The sequence below is a fragment of the Schistocerca cancellata genome, chromosome 8, assembly GCF_023864275.1.
Source record: "Schistocerca cancellata isolate TAMUIC-IGC-003103 chromosome 8, iqSchCanc2.1, whole genome shotgun sequence".
NCBI classification, from domain to species: domain Eukaryota; kingdom Metazoa; phylum Arthropoda; class Insecta; order Orthoptera; family Acrididae; genus Schistocerca; species Schistocerca cancellata.
The window spans coordinates 592942354-592957266 of NC_064633.1; the positions used below are offsets into that span (position 1 = coordinate 592942354).

General features: G+C 42.1%; 2 non-coding genes across 2 annotated transcripts; one reads left to right on the forward strand and one right to left on the reverse strand.

Annotated features, from left to right (window-relative positions):
• Positions 1-1462: 1462 nt before the first annotated feature.
• Trnas-cga (transfer RNA serine (anticodon CGA)) lies at positions 1463-1537 on the reverse strand. The gene has a single exon. It is a non-coding gene; the product is annotated as a tRNA-Ser (tRNA).
• A 2818-nt stretch (positions 1538-4355) lies between these two features.
• On the forward strand, positions 4356-4430 carry Trnas-cga (transfer RNA serine (anticodon CGA)). The gene has a single exon. It is a non-coding gene; the product is annotated as a tRNA-Ser (tRNA).
• Positions 4431-14913: the final 10483 nt, after the last annotated feature.

The following is a 14913-nucleotide window of genomic DNA, read 5'->3' on the forward strand; positions in this document are numbered from 1 at the left end:
CTGCATTAGACTTTCTGTCACGTTATGAGGACGAAGGAGAACCATTGTTAAACAGAATCGTGACCGGTGACGAAACCTGGATTAAGTACGTGAACCCTGAGACAAAAGAACAATCAAAGATGTGGGCACATTCAAATTCGCCTACCAAACCAAGAAAAGGCTCGCAAGATTTTTCTGCCAGAAAACTGATGGCAACGGTGTTTTGGGATGCCAAAGGGGTGTTGTTGGTTGAATTCATGGAACGTGGTACGACCATTAATCAAGACGTGTACTGTGAAACAATAAAAAAGTTACGACGCGCTATCAGAACAAACGCCGTGGTATGCTGACTTCCGGTATCGTTTTTTTGCACGATAACGCCCGTCCTCACTCTGCTCGCAGAACAACGGCCCTTCTTGAGTCCTTCAAGTGGGACGTTATCAACCGTCCACCTTACAGCCCAGACCTGGCGCCAAGTGATTATCACCTCTTCATGCATTTGAAGAAATGGCTCTGGTCACAGCGGTTTGATGACGACGAAGAGCTCAAAGATGCGGTCACAGGCTGGCTCCAGGCACAAGCGGGTGATTTTTATGCAGAAGGAATTTCAAAGCTTGTGAAGAGATACGATAAGTGCCTCAATCGCTATGGAGACTATGTAGAAAAATAGTGCAAAGATGTAGTTGTAAGATGTATATATTAAAATATTTTTATTTAACTTGGTGTATTTTTTTAAATCAACCGGAGGTTACTTTCTAAACGGCCCTCGTAGATGACAAGAATGAACATGTCACACTTTCTTCGCTCAGTCAAAACTATACCGTTATCTGTGATGAACAGTAGCCGTCGAGGACAGCATTCTGGATCCTATTACGTACGAAGTCTCTGAGTCACTCACATATTTGGGAACCTATTCCGTATGCTGAGGCTTTCGTTAACGGTCTTCAGCACGTCACCGTGTCAAATGCTCTCTGAAAATATAGGAATATGAAATCTGCCTGTTTCCCTTGCTAAATGTTTCGCAGGGTATCTTGTCATAAAAGGGATAGATCATTTGTGCACTACCAATGCTTTCGAAATCCCTCCTGCTGTGTGTACATGTTTTGTTTGAAGGAAATTTATTATATTTGAACATTTCATTTCTACTGAATAATTATACATAGCTCTTAAGGTATGCATTTTACATTTAGTTTACTGGACATCCTTTACTAATTATGGCCCACAATACCGCCTTCAAATATATGGAGACCAAAGAGCTTGCAGGAGGACAGATGTCTTTCTCAATATGGAAGATGAACAAATGCTCATAGCTCTTGAAGTGTGCATTTTACAGCTGATGTTTACTGCATTTTTTTTCTTGTTTTCGTCGATTCTATCACCTCTGAAAGTGCCTGCCTTACAATCTCAACAACATGAGTACCAATATATGTATTCCAATGTCAGAGGTATTACAATGATGAAACTTCCTGGCAGATTAAAACTGTGTTCCGGACCGAGACTCGAACTCGGGGCCTTTGCCTTTCGCGGGCAAGCGCTCTACCGACTGAGCTACCCGAGCACGAATCACGCCCCGTCCTCACAGCTTTAATTCCGCCAGTACCTCGTCTCCTACCTTCCAAACTTTACAGAAGCTCTCCTGCGAACCATGCAGAACTGGCACCCCTGAAAGAAAGAATATTGCGGAGACATGGCTTAGCCACAGCCCGGGGGATGTTTCTAGAATGAAATTTTCACTCTACAGCAGAGTGTGCGCTGATATGAAACTTCCTGGCAGATTAAAACTGTGTGCCGGACCGAGACTCGAACTCGGGGCCCCCGAGTTCGAGTCTCGGTCGTGCACACAGTTTGAATCTGCCAGGAAGTTTCATATCAGCACACACTCCGATGTAGAGTGAAAATTTCATTCTATTACAACGATGTTCGTGTATATCCCTCGACCCGTTCGTTTCCGGACTAGTATTACTCACCTCATACATTTACTCTCCCCTTTGATCCCACTAAGTTTATAAAGTAATCACGCAATCACCCAGCCGAGCGAGGTGGCGCAGTGGTTTCCACACTGGACTCTCATTCAGGACCACACCGGTTTCAACCTGCGTCCTGTCATCCAGATTTAGGTTATCCGTGGTTTCTCTAAATCGTTCCAGGCAAATGCCGGGATTGTTCCTTCGAAAAGGCTTGGCCGATTTCTTACAGCATCACTGAAACAATCAGATCTTGTACTCTGTCTCTAATGACCTTGATGTCGACGGGACGTTAAGCCCAGCCTGTTTCTTTTGCAGTTACCCTGTGTATTGAAGCAAGCCTAGCGCTGTACCATGTGTGAGATACTGAGGCGAACAAGTGTGCCTGGACTTACCCCAGTTCACTGCTAGTAGCGCCACTTCACCTTAAGGCGTCTGTGTGTAGCGCGCAAGTATTGCGCCACAATTAAGTATGAATTTAATATCAAAATTTATAGAATTGGAAGGAAAATCAGCACTGGCTGCATTTCGTTGTTTTATTGTCAGCCAAATCGATTTTAGGTCACTTAGTGACCATCCTCAGTGCTGTAATACACAATTAAAATTGGTAGGCACTGGTATCAAGCTATAACCACAAGCTTAGAGCCATCACATAAACTTTATGTGATCGCTCTAAGTTTGTAGTTATAGCTTGATAGCAGTGCCTACCAATTTCAATTGTGTATTACAGCACTGAGAATGGTCACTAAGTGACCAAAAATCGATTTTGCCAACAATAAAACAACTAAATACGCCCAATGCTGATTTTCCTTCCAATTCTATCCACTACTTGGTCGTGGTGCACAGAACACTCCATGGAGTCGCCAATCAATAAAATGTATGTTTAAAACTTTTGTTAAAACATAGTTTAGTATTACAATGTTTCAAATATCAGGTCTTAAAGTTCTAGACTTAACAATTTACGTAAAAATGCCGTTTCAAGAGAAAAAATAAGTGGCACTAAATAATAAAGCTAGAAAGCCAGAATTTGGTCTGAAGGTGTCGTTAGAACTCACAAATAAGTGATGTAGGTTTCCAAAACCATATAAAAAAATTAACACCGAAATCTACGTTTTTAGGAAAACTGAGAAGTTCTAAATAATGGTCTTAGAAACATGAAAATTGGTTTTATGCTTCAGTTCACCCCAAAAATAATAATTAAGAGACCACGTTAAGCTACCTCTTATGCTTTTTGAGTAATTAAGTAAAAACCAATTTTGTAATTGAAATGCACCCAATTGTTGTAGATTAAGTACCTGTAATTTTAATGATAGAGAATTTTGGTTAAAGTGGATGATACAACATATCAAGTGATAGAGCTATACCAAATTTGAGAGTTGTAGTATTAATAACTGCTGACATAAGTTCTAGTAAAGATATGGTTCAGCGGTAACGATCTACAGTTAGTTCCAAGATAAAAATTCTAAAAGGCAAAATTTTCATTCCAGAGAGCTGAAACTTCTTCTGTGCTTTCAAACAACGTGATTGAATGCAAGTAAAAATTAAGAAGTTTCTGAATTAATTTTAACCCTGTTATTAAAGATTATGTACCTGAGAAAGCGGTCGTTCGGTGGCTGCTGCAGTATGCAGATAGCCGTAGACAACAGATGTTCCCTCAGCCGTCCGCTTAGGCACCTGTATAAACAGAGCTCGAGAGGCAGTAGGGAGGTTCACTTCGCATTCAGCTACTGTAATATCAAGTCTGTTAAACGTCGGGTCGCGCTCTGCCTGGGATGACGTCAGAGCCGAACTGTGTCAAAGCGCGTATTTTGCGGTAAAAACTGATAGGGACAACGAGAGGACTGAACACCATCCTGGATCGCTTAGAATTCTCCAAAGTAACTGTTAGTGTGCTGCCCGTGTGAATTACAATTCCGCGTAGCAGGTGCTGACTTTATTTCCACTTTTATGGCGAGCACGAATTTTGGACATTTATTGCAAACTTTCATTGAGTATGAAACTTCCTGGCAGATTAAAACTGTGTGCCCGACCGAGACTCGATCTCGGGACCTTTGCCTTTCGCGGGCATGTGCTCTAACATCTGAGCTACCGAAGCACGACTCACGGCCGGTCCTCACAGCTTTACTTCTGCCAGTATCTCGTCTCCTACCTTCCAAACTTTACAGAAGCTCTCCTGCGAACCAAGCAGATCTAGCACTCCTGAAAGAAAGGATACTGCGGAGACATGGCTTAGCCACAGCCTGGGGGATGTTTCCAGAATGAGATTTTTACTCTGCAGCGGAGTGTCTCCGCAATATCCTTTGTTTCAGGAGTGCTAGTTCTGCAAGGTTCGCAGGAGAGCTTCTGTAAAGTTTGGAGGGTAGGAGACGAGGTACTGGCTGAAGTAAAGCTGTGAGTACAGGGCGTGAGTCGTGCTTCGGTAGCTCAGTTGGTAGAGCAGTTGCCCGCGAAAGGCAAAGGTCCCGAGTTCGAGTCTCGGTCGGGCACACAGTTTTAATCTGCCAGGAAGTTTCATATCAGCGCACACTCCGCTGCAGAGTGAAAATCTCATTCTTTTCATTGAGTAGTTTTACTCAGGGCGAAAGACAATCTGGTAGTAACGTACCGTAGAGGTCACCTCTGATGTACTAAATGTGCTATTAGAATAGAAAAACTTGCTTTCAGTTGACTATAGTGAATTTCCAAGTGTTGTATGTGAGAAACATTACGTAACATAAATTTTGACTGGAAATTTATACCTTTATTTAAAATCGAAATCCTGATCCCACAAAGAAATAGAAGAATAGAAACTTTTCTTTGAGTAGGCTGGACCAGAATGCGGCAGTGCAGACTGGAAACTGATTTCGGTATGTTTCCTTTCGCTTTCTGGCTGACCACAAAATTAGTTGCCAGGCTCGCATGACTAAGACGTCATTTTAATTAATAATTTTTACCCGCCACGCCACAGTGTGTAAATGCTCATATTACTGCTATTAGTCGCTTCTGCTGTGTTAATACGTGATTACCTTTGGGTGCATTGCCCAAGGATAGACAATAGGGGTTGAACGTGTACAATACAGGATAGGAAAGGAATGGAAAGAGGCGATAGATACTCTTTGTCTATAGGTCGGCAGATGACGTATTGTCTAAGGGCTAAAAACATACTGAACTCGTCACCTGGATTAACTTATCCATACGCTGACCCAGTTTTGACAGGGCTTGTAGTGAGACTCTAAGAAGTTTTGTACAGTGTCTTGTTTGACATCTCTCGTCATTTCCTAGGCATTTAATGTAATTGAATGACTAAAAAATAAACTGTTTCAATTGCGCCCTTCATATCAGGTAATCATTGTGGGCTGAGAGCAGAAGGAAGCAAAAAACTTCTACAATATGTTGAATGGTTGACGAAATAGCCTGCTGGAGTACTCTTTGAAGAATCAGATTGAATCCCTGAATCTGAATTAGTAGTTCAACAGTTCGTCCGAAAATATTACGTAAATACATTCCAGGTGAGTTTATAGACGTTTGTCGTGAATATTTCTTCCTGTTGCGCAGAGCACATGACATTTGGAAAATCAGCTGCATTTAAAAATGAAGTGCACGAAATTGTGTAACGGATGACGTACGGTATTTACCTTGAAAGGTAAATGGTAACGACAGTCTTTTGACAACAGATAGTAAAATAATCGATAAAATGGCAGAAATATTGAATACCTCTACAGCTCAAATGAAGAGAGTAACCAGGCTGGAAATTCAGATGTTCTTCTGTAGCAGATGAGTGCACCTTTAATGAGAAAGCAGTCAGGCTTATACACCTGTATTTCAACAAGAAATGGAGCCCAGCATTTAGAAAGTGGATTGTGTAACTTGTTTGTAGGTCGTACAATAAGCAATTAACCTCAGATATAAATGTTTCTTAGGGAAAGAGCATTACGGCGAGAAGATGTTCTTTTCGCGGTTCTAGAAGTGAATCCGGAGACCAAAGACGAAATCGTGAAACGTGTGTTAACGTGCTTCGTACGGGATGGGGACAGATGGTACACGACATGGGACAAAAATCCCGATAGCTTAATGTAATGGTCAGCGCGACGGAATGTCGTGCAAAAGGAGCCTGGGTTCGTTTCCCGCCTTGGTCGGACATTTTCTCCGCTCAGGGGCTGGGTGTTGTGGCGTCATCATCATCATCATCATCATCATCATCATCATCTCCTCTCCATCGACGCGCATGTCGCCGCAATGGCGTCAACTAAAAAGACATGCAAAAAGCGACCGGCATACCCGACGGGAGGCACTAGCCACACGACATTTCCATTTCCATGGGAGAAAGAGCGTGTGCAGAGGGAAGAACGGGCTACTTATTCTTCACACTAGCCCGTAAACGTTGCTGGGTTGAACAGCAACACGTAAGAGACACTCCATCGCCATACGAAGTATAGTTGAGTTGAATCTCGCAAGTACGGAAGTTTTCCACATTACCTTACACTTAGCTACAGTAAACGGTGCGGAGGTTGTTCAGAGATGCTTTTACTCAGCCGTGCTGTACATTCAAGAGGCCAGTGCCACGGTAGTGTTAACGACAGTCGTGCCTCTCCGAGAGTGTCACACGCAGATAATCTTATTGGTACATACGCTTTTAGCCAAAATCGAGGCAGTAAAGGAAACAAAAGAAAAATTCGGATTAGGTATTAAAATCCATGGAGAAGAAATAAAAACTTTGAGGTTCGCCGATGACATTGTAATTCTGTCAGAGACAGCAAAGGACTTGGAAGAGCAGTTGAATGGAATGGATAGCGTCTTGAAAGGAGGTTATGAGATGAACATCAACAAAAGCAAAACGAGGATAATGGAATGTAGTCGACTTCAGTCGGGTGATGCTGAGGGAATTAGATTAGGAAATGAGACACTTAAAGTAGTAAAGGAGTTTTGCTATTTGGGGAGCAAAATAACTGATGATGGTCGAAGTAGAGAGGATATAAAATGTAGACTGGCAGTGGCAAGGAAAGCGTTTCTGAAGAAGAGAAATTTGTTAACATCGAGTATAGATTTAAGTGTCAGGAAGTCATTTCTGAAAGAGTTTGTATGGAGTGTAGCCATGTATGGAAGTGAAACATGGACGATAAATAGTTTGGACAAGAAGAGAATAGAAGCTTTCTAAATGTGGTGCTACAGAAGAATGCTGAAGATTAGATGGGTAGATCACATAACTAATGAGGAAGTATTGAATAGGATTGGGGAGAAGAGAACTTTGTGGCACAGCTTGACCAGAAGAAGGGATCGGTTGGTAGGACATGTTCTGAGGCATCAAGGGATCACCAACTTAGTATTGGAGGGCAGCGTAGAGGGTAAAAATCGTAGAGGGAGACCAAGAGATGAATACATTAAGCAGATTCAGAAGGATAAAGGTTGCAGTAGGTACTGGGAGATGAAGAAGCTTGCACAGGATAGAGTAGCATGGAGAGCTGCATCAAACCAGTCTCAGGACTGAAGACCACAACAACAACAAGCATTTGTAACAAGCAGTCATCTTCAGGAATCACCAGGCTCGTGCAGCCGTCGTAAAAGCCTGAATTAGGCGTGCAAGTAACTGCACGACTTCGCTCGGGTATTCCTTGTCCATCCAAAGCCACTCATTGATGACTGGATCTCTTACAGCAACCAGATTGTGGCAATATAGACTAACACGGTATTTTATCCATAGTCGTCTGTTAGACTGACACAATGGAAGAAGAAAATACCTTGCGTTAAAGCAGTGATGACACATCACAATGCGTTGTAGTGTATTCGTTGGTATTGTTGCTACCAGGTCGATTCGCTGCAGAACCTAAGTGACTTCCGACGACTGAACGAACGTATACTTCTTTCAACTTATTCCCTTGTTACAGACATGTGTGATCGTATTTGAAGCCAGCCTCGCCGATTATTCCAGGCTTTGATACGGTCACAGCTGTAAACTTCGAACTTTTAAAAGGTTCAGTCATCACGATTCGAGTAATCGGAGTACCAAAACGACTATGTCAAGTGAATACCTCACTTAATACAGCACGAGGAGTACACGTTAAACACGGAAATTGTTTCTGGCACAGTCCAAAGTAGTGCTATTGGACCGTTGATGTCCACAATGCTCAGGAAAGACGTTGTGGATAATATGTGAAGCTCCATGAGGCTTTTGTGCTTTAAGAAACAACATCGCTAAACGGCTCAAGCAGAAATAACTGCACAAAAGCAGCACTTACTGCGGGAAATGGAAATTTACCTTGATCATAATCAATAGTCAAGTGTTACGAGTAAGTTTGCTTACTCGAATTGGAATCGATCACACTCATACAAAGGGCCTAGAGTCACACGTATTTTGAAGGTCCACCTAAACCTAATTGTGAAGAACCCTTATGGCATACATAAGTTTATTGGAACAATCGCAAGAGGTCCATAGAGGGCGTAGCTTACAAAATACTCTTTCAATCAATAATCGTGCATTTCTCATGCTTCAGGGGTATCTACTGTATACGATAACCAAAGAAATTAAAAAAGTTTTAAAGAAAAATTTGCAACTCTTTCACGAGTAATGTTAATCATGTTTGAGCGTGGCTAAGACGGTTAACCAAATCCAGTACCACACGTTACAGTCGAAGCATCATCGATCAGTGAGATAATTAGTTGATTTGGTAGGTGTTTACATTTTCCGAGCATAATTTGTACAATTTTTATCAAAATTATGTTCGATCTACTAAGTTTATAGTTATTTTATATAACAAATTTTGTGAGTGAGGCTACCTGTTAATGTACTTTGCTGAATAGCGCACTGGCTTCCATATAATAAGCATGACAACACGTTGGGATACTACACACGTAATTATTGACACATTCCAGTTTAGTTTTTTAATCTACACATGATACCAGTTCTGAATTAAAACTTTTTTTATTCAACACAGAGTTGTCCTCTCTACTGGACATTTTTGTGAGCTACTGTAAGATTCAGCAAGCTCTACGTAAGTGAGAGCTTAATATACTGGTTTGTATATCAGACGTATCAGAAGTTAGTGGAGAAAAGAATAACGAGAATAATCCTTGGTACAGTAAGTACCACACAGGCCTGGAAATTAGGAAGGAATTATAAAATATATCATTATAGTGAAGAAAATGAGCAGAAACAAAAATCTGATTATTTGGGGACATATGTAGAGAATGAAAGACGATCTTGTAAGAGGTATGTGCTGCCTGCGATATGTAAGCTATAAGAGAATCTGAGACCAAAGAGCAGTGTTGACTGCAGTACGAACAGTAGCAGTAAGTTGTTGCTAGCGAGCAGTCGCCTGTCTGCTCTGGTCTGGTGTATCATGTTCGCTGGGCCGGACGCGCGGCAGCGATGCCGGAGCCTGAGTATTATTATATAAGGTAAAAAGCAGCCTCGCGCATATCTAGTAATGTTATGTAAAGTCCAACGTAAATCTTTTAAAAATGTCCTAATAATAATCTACGTGATATAAAGTAATTTAAAAAAAAAGACATTCATTTCAATTTAAAGAATTTACTAATTTCTTCAATCCATGATCATTCCTATTGTTACAAAAGAAAAATCAGTTGCTTCCCTTCATAAAATGACAAATCTATCGGCCAGCATTGCACAGAGCTGTCGCGGAAAAATTTTATATAAGAGCAGACATATTCGTCGTTTTTATAGAGGTAAGAATTTTTTGCTTATTTTATTCGGAATGATCTTACAGGGCCATGACGCAGCGCTGCTGTCGTCCAAATTCTACCAGGTTACTGAATTTATTTTTTATTACGAGGTTTAGGAATTTTTCTGTTTCGAGCTTACATTAAATGGGAAACAAATTTTGTGTGGAGGTTAAATGTGAATGAATTTCTGTAGTGAGGTTATAAATGAGAACCAATTTTGTTCTGAGCTTACACAAAAATTAGAATCACTATCCATAATATTTATTTTATATTACTAAATTTTTGTGGGGAGGTTACAATCTATAGATATTAAAATTACGTCTCCTCGCAGTAATTTTTTTTCTATCTGAATAAGCAGTTTAATGTTAAGAACGTCAGTTGGGATTGTAATTCGTTATTCAATAACATATACACTGATTCAAGAGGGAGGTTTGTGTATATCACCAGGGTTGCCCAGAAAGTAACGCACCTCTTTTTTTTCTTCGACATTTCTTTATTGAACATGATGGGAATCACACACACGAAATAATGGTGTTTTATCTCCAGGCTCTATTTTTCCAGGTAATCTGCATCCTGTTCTAAGGCCTTCCTCCAGCGCGAAACAAGAAGGTGCATCCCCTGTAGGTACCAATCCTCGTGCTGGTAGCGGATCCAGCGCTTCACTGTGTGAATCACCTCCTCACAGTCCTCAAAATGTCTTCCGTGAATGGCATCCTTTAATGGCTCAAACAAGTGGAAGTCCGGGAGGCTAGGTCAGGTGTGACAGCCGTGGATGGTCTCCCCGACTGCTGCAAATCGTGGAGCCCCGCCGAACCGTCTTCTGATGACCTCATCCTCCTTTTCCAGTGACTAACTTTACTCCTGTCGACAGCAGATGCTCCATAGACTTCGCACAAGCGTTTGTGGATATTCCCCACAGTTCCTTTCTCTGCAGTGAGAAATTACTTGACACCACGTTGCTTTAACGTACATCACCTACAGACGACATATTGAAACTGTCTTCTGTCTTCTGTTGGAAGTGAAGGAAACTTGGCATGCTCACTGAGGAGACTTCAAATAAGACATGCGTAGCGTGTCGCAATTCGTAGCATATTTTTCGGCTGAGAAAACAAATGAGGTGCATTACTTTTTGGGCAACTCTCGTATTTACAATTACAATAATGACCTGCATATTTAACTGGCGGTCGGTGTGACTTCTCCTGGCAATGATGGGGCCTGCTAGTTGATCAGCTACAGATCTGGCGGTACCTGCCGGGGAAAGCAGTAGAGCAAACAGCCATCGCAACTCCAGACAGCGGCGAAGCTTGACCAGGATCAATACGTACCTATCAGTCTATACGTTCAGAGTGTCTGTGATTGAAGTTCCAAACACTGTAGAAAGAGAATCATGCTGAGAGTGACGTCAAATTTGATCATCATATTATTGACGTAGGACGAAATGACACACAACAGAAAAATTTTGCGAAAATTGTACCTATAGATGGTTCTGTAAGCGTCTTAACGTAAGTGGGGTCGGCTAGAAATGACGGATGAATCGCATTACGAAGGCTGTGGTTTGATTCGCAGACTGCACTTTCCGTACTGTTCAATGTGCACGAGTGCAGAAGTTCGGCAGTTAACAGTTGTTAGTTAGGTAAGTCCATTCACCACGTCAAGGTCGTAGCATATCGGATGGGAAAATTCGGTTTTTAAGTGTCAAGAGTCCAAAACCGACATAAAAATCTAAATTGTACATCTCCATCTACAGTCATACTCCGCAAGCCACCCAACGGTGTGTGGCGGAGGGCATTTTACGTGCCACTGTAATTACCTCCATTTTCTGTTCCAGTCGCGTATGGTTCGCGGGAAGAACGACTGTCGGAAAGCCTCCGTGCGCGCTCGAATCTCTCTAATTTTACATTCGTGATCTCCTCGGGAGGTATAAGTAGGGGGAAGCAATATATTCGATACCTCATCCAGAAATGCACCCTTTCGAAACCTGAACAGCAAGCTACACCGCGATGCAGAGCGCCTCTCTTGCAGAGTCTGCCACTTGAGTTTGCTAAACATTTCCGTAACGCTATCACGGTTACCAAATAATCCTGTGTCGAAACGCGCCGCTCTTCTTTGGATCTTCTCTATCTCCTCCGTCAACCCGATCTGGTACGGATCCCACACTGATGGGAAATATTCAAGTATAGGTCGAACGAGTGTTTTGTAAGCCACCTCCTTTGTTGATGGACTACATTTTCTAAGGACTCTCCCAATGAATCTCAACCTGGTACCCGCCTTACCAACAATTAATTTTATATGACCATTCCACTTCAAATCGTTCCGTACGCATACTCCCAGATATTTTACAGAAGTAACTGCTACCAGTGTTTGTTCCGCTATCATATAATCATACAATACAATTGTTTTTTAGTTCTTAATGGGTCCATAAAATGCAGAATAACATTAGTTTATAATTGTTGTGACACTGATGTAATACATAATTATGCTGTCCAATGTTTTCTGCCACCGGCCGGGGTGGCCGAGCGGTTCTAGGTGCTACAGTCTGGAACCGCGCGACTGCTACGGTCGCAGGTTCGAATCCTGCCTCGGGCATGAATGTGTGTGCCGCCCTTAGGTTAGTTAGGTTTAAGTAGTTCTAAGTTATACGAGACTGATGACCTCAGCAGTTAAGTCCCATAGTGCTCAGAGCCATTTGAACCTTTTTTTGTTTTCTGCCACTAGTTGAAATCGTGCAACAGCATTCTCCACTACAGATCGAAGTGTTTCGGGGGTCAATTTCAGGATGTGTTGCGCAATGCATGCCTTCAGTTCAATTACGTTCGTAATTGGAGCACTGAAAGCGATATATTTTTGATAACACCACAGCGAAGAGTCACATGGATTAAGATCAGATGATCTGAACGGCCAGGCTGTAGGGAAATTCTAGCATCTCCCAAATGCGCCAGCAGCAGCCGCTTCACTTGCTGTACGTCTACTCACACCTCCACACGATGAGTTGGAATGACTTTGGTGATCAAAAGATTCTCATAGCTCTTACCACTGATGGTATCTACATCTACATATATACTGCGCTAGCAACCGAGCGGTGTGTGGCGGAGGGCACTATTCGTGCCAAAGTCATATCCCCCCCCCCCCCCTCTGTCCCACTTGCGGATCGTGCAAGGGAAAAACGACTGTCTGCATGCCTCAATACGAGTTCTTATTTCCCTTGTCTTTGAATGATGATCATTAGACGATTTGAAAGTTGGTGGTAATAATATATGCTCTACATTCTCGGTGAGAATTGGATTTCGGAATTTCGTGATCATCCCCTTCTGTTTAGCGCGTCGTCTATCTGCAAGTGTGTCCCACTTCAAACTTTTATGAGATCTGTAACGCTCTCGCGATGGCTAAATGTACCAGTCACGAATCTCGCCGCTCTTCTTCGAACCTTCTCAATCTCTTGAATCAGACCCAACTGGTAAGGGTTCCATACAGACGAACAATACGACTGGACGAACTAACGTATTGTAAGCTATTTCCTTTGTTGAAGGACTGCATCGCTTCAGGATTCTACCAATAGACCGCAATCTAGAGTTCGCCTTACCCGTTAGTTGTGTAATCTGATCATTCCATTTGAGATCATCTCGAATAGTCACACCCAGTTACTTGACTGAAGTTACCGCTTCCAAAGACTGATCATTTATTTTGTACTCATAGATCAATAGGGATTTTCGCCTTGTTATGCGCAGTAGATTAAACTTACTAATATTGAGAGATAACGGCCAGTCATTATACCACGCATTTTTTTCTGCAAATCCTCACGGATTTATTCACAACTTTCGTGTGATACTACACTCCTGTAGACTACAGCGTCATCAGCAAACAGTCTAACGTCGCTGTCAATACCATCAACCAGATCGTTTACGTAAATAGTAAAAAGCAGCGGACCTATTACACTGCCCTGGGGCACACCTGAAGTTACTCTTGTTTCTGTTGAAGTCACCCCGTTCAGGACGACATTCTGCTCCCTGTCTGTTAGAAAACTTCCTATCCAACCGCAAATTTGATTGGATAGACAGTAAGCGCGCAGTTTTTGTAGCAAGCGACAGTGCGGAACTGAGTCGAACGCCTTTCGAAAGTCGAGAAATATAGCATAAACCTGGGAGCCGGTATCTAGAGCCTGCTGTATATCATGCACAAAGAGGGCCAGCTGTGTCTCGCATGACCGCTGTTTCCTAAAACCATGCTGGTTTCTGCAGATGAGCTTCTCAGAGTGTAGAAAGATCATTATGTCTGAACACAAAATACGTTCCATGACTCTACAACAAATCTATGTCAGTGAAATAGGCCGGTAACTATATGCATCAGATTTTCTACCCTTTTTTTAGATTGCTATGACCTGGTTTTAAATTGTAAGACATTTCCAGGGGCAGATGTGGACTCTGACCACAATCTATTGGTTATGACCTGTAGATTAAAACTGAAGAAACTGCAAAAAGGTGGGAATTTAAGGAGATGGGACCTGGATAAACTGAAAGAACCAGAGGTTGTACAGAGTTTTAGGGAGAGCATAAGGGAACAATTGACAGGAATGGGGGAAAGAAATACAGTAGAAGAAGAATGGGTAGCTTTGAGGGATGAAGTAGTGAAGGCAGCAGAGAATCAAGTAGGTAAAAAGACCAGGGCTCTTAGAAATCCTTGGGTAACAGAAGAAATATTGAATTTAATTGATGAAAGGAGAAAATATAAAAATGCAGTTAATGAAGCAGGCAAAAAGGAATACAAACGTCTCAAAAATGAGATCGACAGGAAGTGCAAAATGGCTAAGCAGGGATGGATAGAGGACAAATGTAAGGATGTAGAGGCTTATCTCACTAGGGGTAAGATAGATATTGCCTACAGGAAAATTAAAGAGACCTTTGGAGATAAGAGAACCACTTGAATGAACATCAAGAGCTCAGATGGAAAAACAGTTCTAAGCAAAGAAGGGAAAGCAGAAAGGTGGAAGGAGTATATAGAGGGCCTATACAAGGGCGATGTACATGAGGACAATATTATGGAAATGGAAGAGGATGTAGATGAAGATGAAATGGGAGATACGATACTGCGTGAAGAGTTTGACAGAGCACTGAAAGGCCTGAGTCGAAACAAGGCCCCCGGAGTAGACAACATTCCATTGGAACTACTGACGGCCTTGGGAGAGCCAGTCCTGACAAAACTCTACCATCTGGTGAGCAAGATGTATGAAACAGGCGAAATACCCTCAGACTTCAAGAAGAATATAATAATTCCAATCCCAAAGAAAGCAGGTGTTGACAGATGTGAAAATTACCGAACA